This window comes from Varanus komodoensis, unplaced genomic scaffold, assembly GCF_004798865.1.
Source record: "Varanus komodoensis strain SLA01 unplaced genomic scaffold, ASM479886v1 scaffold7_1, whole genome shotgun sequence".
NCBI lineage: Eukaryota > Metazoa > Chordata > Lepidosauria > Squamata > Varanidae > Varanus > Varanus komodoensis.
In genome coordinates this window covers 9,502,497-9,508,269 of record NW_025336479.1, presented here as the reverse complement: position 1 = coordinate 9,508,269, position 5,773 = coordinate 9,502,497, and the positions used below count along the sequence as shown (strand labels likewise).

The 5,773-nt window shown below is 44.6% G+C and overlaps 1 protein-coding gene across 4 annotated transcripts in view; it reads left to right on the top strand.

Annotated features, from left to right (window-relative positions):
- The first annotated feature begins 280 nt into the window (after nucleotides 1-280).
- Nucleotides 281-5,773, top strand: part of NDEL1 (nudE neurodevelopment protein 1 like 1) — a 36,359-nt gene continuing 30,866 nt past the window's right edge. Inside the window, exon 1 of one of the 4 annotated variants that reach the window (XM_044453719.1) lies at nucleotides 281-425. The gene's annotated coding sequence lies outside the window, so the exon portion shown is untranslated. Of the gene's footprint in view, nucleotides 448-760; nucleotides 1,217-5,773 lie in introns of those variants that run through there. The other 3 variants (XM_044453721.1, XM_044453720.1, XM_044453722.1) reach the window with 3 other exon arrangements.

Genomic DNA, 5,773 nt, shown 5'->3' with positions numbered 1-5,773 from the left:
TCTTTATTAAATGGAGGCGGGGAGATAAAGCTCAGTTAAGCACAAAGAAAAAATCAAAGGAACATTTAGCTACTAAAAATCACATTTTGAAGTTACAAATCTATCCACCCTAACTGCTTACGCGGAGCCTCAGAGAAAAATGAGTTTCCACGCGAACAGAAAAAAGCACGCAGGCGCACATGCCGGGCGTGGCGCAATTTGCATGATCCCGCCCCTTTCTCCGGGCCCGTCGTCCCAGAGCCCGTCCCCCGCTTCTTCAAGGGGTTGTGCTCGTCTCGCGGTGGGCCGCACCCTTTCTGTGACGTTCTCTAGGTGGTGGATACCCGGATGAGGCAGGGTTCGGAGCTGTGTCAGCGACTGAGGCGATGCGGCGGCGTTGGTGCTGGCAGCAGCGGCGGCTCTGACAGACACGCAGCGCTGGACGGGTGAGGAGCGCGAGGAATAAGGGTGGGTCCGGGTGTGCGCCCGCGTGCGCGCGCCTTTCCGGGAGGGCGAGCGGGGCCGAGGAACTATCGAAGCCGGGTGTGCCCCCATTTCGCCCCCTCCCCCACGAGGAGTACTCCTTCCCCGCAAGCTCGCGCCGATTGGTCACGAACTGACAACGGGGCAGATTCCGCTCCCGGTGGCTTCCTATTAGTTGGAAAAGGAGCACGGGGCCAGGCCGCTTGCCGCGTAGGGGGCGGGGGGAGGCCGGCTGCCCCCTCGCAGAGGGAGCGCGAGCGGGGAGTTTGTGCCCGCCTTTCCCCGCGGCCGTTGGGGCGGGTGGGCAAGCGGCCGGGGTTTTCTCTCTCGGGTTCCCTGCTGCGGGTGGGCCACAGCGCTCTTGGCGTGGCCGGGAAGGCCCCCTCGCCCGCCACGCTCTCGGGCAGCACCCCGCGCCCTGTCCGGACCCGTCCTCGCTGCCCGTCCTACGGCTCTTTACGTTAACGCCGAAGGGCTCCGGCGGCTGCCCTCGTGACTTGCCTCAGGCCCGCTACAGCTTTCCTTCCTTTGCCTCCTGACCTCAGATAGGGCCTACCGTCGGCTTTTCGCCTCTCCTCACCGGCCCGAGATCCTCGTGTGAGCCCAATGCCTCCTCTACGGTATTGAATTATCTTTTCTGACGTCTGTCTCTAGCATCTTCCTGTTCACAGTTTGGACTGTGTTTCCCCGCCTCAGGCCAACCCTTTTACCACTGGATTATAGTTTCTTTCTTATCTCGAGCAGCCCTTTCAAGGTACCTTCTGTATATCTAATTCTGACAAAACTGGCTTTTGGGTGAGGTTGCAAGAAGACCTCTGCTGGATCAAATCAAAGATCCATTCAGTCTGGCGTACTTTTTCCCACAATGGCCATCCAGATGCCCCAGTGGGAAGCCCAGATGCAGGACATGAGCATGATAGTATCCTCCCGCTTGTGTTCCCCAGCAGCAGGCAGTGAGAGGCATATCACCTCTGTTTCCGGTATTAGTGTATCTTGGCTAGTAGCCTCTGATAGTCTTAGCTTCCATGAATTTGTATATTCCTATTCTGAGACCATACAAGCTGGTGTCCATTATTGTATCTTTCTGCTAGCAAATTAAGTTGTTTTAAACAATGTGCTGTGGGCAGGACTACTTTTTATTTGTTGATTCTCCCTATTCATTGTTTCTGTTCCATGCATAATTGTGACCCTTAAACTTGCTTTTTAAAAACCAAAATGCCGTGGATATTTTAATATTCTCTCATAGTGGAGTTGGTTCAGCCCCTTGATTGTTTATGCTGCTTGTTTCTGCATCTTTGCCGGCTCTACAATTTTTTTTCCTTTTTGGAGGTGTGGTGACCAGAATGGCATAAAGTACTCCCAAGTGTGGATGTATCATTCTTTATGCTTGTATAAAAGGATTATGCTATTGGCAGTTTTATTTTCAATTTATTTCGTAATGATTCTCAACATGGATTTTGTATTTTTCACAACAGCTACACACTGGGTCAATGTTTTCATTGAACTATCCAATACAATCCCAAGGTTCAATTTTTGGTCATTTGCTGCCAGCTCGAATTCCATCAGTATATATGTGAATGTGGGGAGTTTTGCCCCACTATGCGTCATTTTGCATTGGCTTACATTGAACTGCATTTGTCCTCAGCACAGAGACAGTTTGTTGGAGTTGTTTGCCTACCCATTTTTGTATGCTGTGTCTGTATGTGCATGTGCAATGTGTAAAATTTAGATACACTTTCTTGTACTCTTGAGTTAATTTGGTAACTTCTGGCATGGTTTCCTTTGGAAGACATGCCAAATTCTGCAAGGAACTTTGGGGAAATGTTGCAAGTGTAAAGAGGTTATTAAATCTTCATTCTGGATCTTCTGTTTCCACCATCTGCTTTATATGAATAGAGAAGAGAACAGAAAATGCAAGTGAATTATCACCTGTGCTTGTATCTTCTATCACTTCTTGTGAAGCCCACTCCTATGTTAGCTTTTAGATTTTTAGTTCCGTGGAGCAAGGGGCTGGCCTTTTTTCTAGTTTGTAAGGCAACATAAACGTAGGTACTTCGTAATTATAATAGTTTTATTGGAATTACTTTTTTTGTTGCTAACATTGATTTTTTTTTTCACTGTAATGTCCGTTTAGCTTCCAAACTATCATGTTTGGGAATGGGAGAAGCCTAGGTATTTTGCTGTCAGATGGTTGCTAGGTTACACAAATATACTGATGATGTCAGAACACTGAATTCCCATGAGTCACCAAGAATATTTTCCTGATGTTCAGAGGAGAGAAGTCATAGGTAGGAGAATATATGATGCATGTTCTGCATGAGAGATGCAAAGTGCTAGGTTATTTTGCATCCAGAGCAAGGAAAAAAAAACATAAGGCCAAACTATGCTTTTTTGTTCCAAAGAACTTACAGCTTTGCAAGATGAGCTGGTAGCAACATTTGTTTTTGAAAGATGCTGAGTAAATCTATAGTTGCTACTGTTTCCTTTGCCTTTTGGGAACTGTGCCTATGGTATGGCTAATAAAGGGATTAAACCTAGGAAAGAAGTTTCAGTGTCCTATCAAAAAAGGAGGGGGGAGACTGTCTGTTTTGGAAAGGTATTGATCATTTTGATGCAGATTTTTCAAATATTTGATTACCTGTTTGCCTAAATGCTAAAGACATAAATCCTTGATTCCATTTGTTGACTGGATTCTGGTCCATATGAAGTAGTAGCAGAAAACCTGGTGATGGCTTAGTACATTGTCTTCTGTGTTGTGAAACTTGACAGTCCAATCCTTGGGGCACAACAGGATCTGTTACCTAGTTCTCAACCATGGGAAAATGTTCCACTTGGAAAGGTTCCAGTTACTTGTCTTTGCAGTATACTTTCTGCATCACTATATGCCATACTCATCTAGAATCTGTCTAGGTATGGAATAGTTTACAAATGTTTTAAATAAATAGATACTGATAAGTGTTGATCCTTGATCTCAAAATTGCCCTTTGCATGTTCAAAATGGCTTGCTGCTTGTTTGTGTAACAGGCAGCAATTATTTCCTTAATTTTAAGCTGCTGCTATTTAGCTCCTTAAGGACAAATTGCCAGTTAATAGGAGTTCAGTTAACTTTCTGCTGGCAAGACTTGCAGAGTTTTCCTCTCAAAATCCTGGTCTTTCAAACTGTTTTCCCTCCTCCCCAAACATGTACATGTTCAAACATGTATCTTTTCCTGGAGATGGAGAAGCAGTCGGGCAGAGATGAATTTGAGAGTTAAAATAGCTTTCATGGAAAGAGTTAACCACATTCTTCTTACCTTCCTTTCATTTTGTCTAGCACATTTAAATCCCATCTTCTATTTTAGAGCTCAAGGCAGCTTACATCATTTATCTAGTTCTTATTGCAACCTTTGATGCCATTTTTTTTCCAAAAAGTTAAACGCTGGCCACATAAAATTATACTTAACTTCTTGTACTGTAATGTGTATTTTGTCTTCAGTATGCAGTTACAAGCAAATTTATGATACCTTCTCTTTAAAAGGGTAAGTCTCATAGCTCTGACCAGAAACGCTTGCTGCTTGGAAGTAATTAGAGCAAGAGCGGGGGGGGGGGGGGGATTGGTTGACTCATGCCTGACGTTTGTTCTGGGGACAGTGAGGAAGCATGCTGGACACATGAACTCCGCCTAAAGTTGCATCATTTATGGAATGCACGCTTTGCTAGCTATGTTTAGACATAAGGCAACAACAAACAAGTTTTTAAATGAAGCAGTATCTTAATGTCAAGAAAGTTTATGTGAATTTAACTCTGTTGCAAGTCACTACTTTCCCAAGGAAGGAAGTAACAGCAAGTGACAACTTGGCTATTAGGCTGGAGTATGTAATATAGCAAAGGGGCTTGCGTAGCTCAATGAAGCTATGAGCTATGCCATGCAGGGACACCCAAGATGGACTGGTCATAGCAGAGAGTTCTGACAAAACGTGATCCACTGGAGAAGGAAATGGCAACCCACTCCAGTATCTTTGCCATGAAAACCCCATGGACAGTACCAAAAGGCAAAAAGATATGATGCGGGAAGATGAGCCCCTCAGGTCAGAAGGTGTCCAATGTGCTACTGGGGAAAAGCAGAGGGCTGGTACTAGTAGCACCAGAAAGAATGACATGACTGGGTCAAAGCCAAAAGGACACTCAGTTGCAGATGTATCTGGTGGTGAAAGGAGAGTTCAATACTGCAAAGATCTATACTCCATAGGAACCTGGAATGTGAGATCCATGAATCAAGGCAAGCTGGACGTGGTCAAACAGGAGATGACAAGACTGAACGTCGACATCTCAGGAATCAGTGAACTGAAATGGACAGGAATGGGTGAATTTAATTCAGATGACCATCACGTATACTACTGCGGGCAAGAATCCCTCAGAAGAAATGGAGTAGCCTTCATAGTAAAGGAGTAAGAAAAGCAGTACTGGGATACAATCTCCAAAATGACATAATGATCTCAGTTCGAATGCAAGGCAAACCATTCAACATTACAGTAGTCCAAGTCTATGCCCCAACCACTGGTGCTGAAGAGGCTGAAGTTGACCTGTTCTATGAAGGCCTACAACACCAAAAAATGATGTCCTTATCATCATGAGGGATTGGAATGCTGAAGTAGGAAGCCAGAAGATAACTGGAATAAGAGGCAAGTTTGGCCTTGGAGTACAAAATGAAGCAGGGCACAGGCTGGAAGAATTTTGTCAAGAGAATATGATGGTCATAGCAAACACTCTTTTCCAACAACCCAAGAGATGACTCTACACATGGACATCACCAGATGGTCAATACAGACATCAGATTGACTATGTGCTCTGCAGCCAAAGATGGAGCAGCTTTATACAGTCAGTAAAAACAAGACCAGGAGCTGACTGTGGCTCAGATAATGAGCTTCTTGTTGCAATATTTAGGCTTAAATTGAAGAAAGTAGGGAAAAGCACTAGGCCGCTCAGGTATGATCTAAATCATATCCCTGATGAATATACAGTAGAGGTGACAAATAGATTTAAGGAATTAGATCTGATAGACAGAGTGCCTGAAGAACTGTGCATGGAGGTTCGCAACATTGTACAAGAGGTAGCAACTAAAACCATCCCAAAGAAAAATAAATGCAAGAAAGCAAAATGGCTGTCTGAGGAAGCTTTACAAATAGCTGAGGAAAGAAGGGAAGCGAAAGGCAAGGGAGAAAGAGAAAGATACACCCAACTGAATGCAGAATTCCAGAGAATAGCTAGAAGAGATAAGAATGCCTTCTTAAATGAACAGTGCAAAGAAATAGAAGAAAACAATAGAATAGGG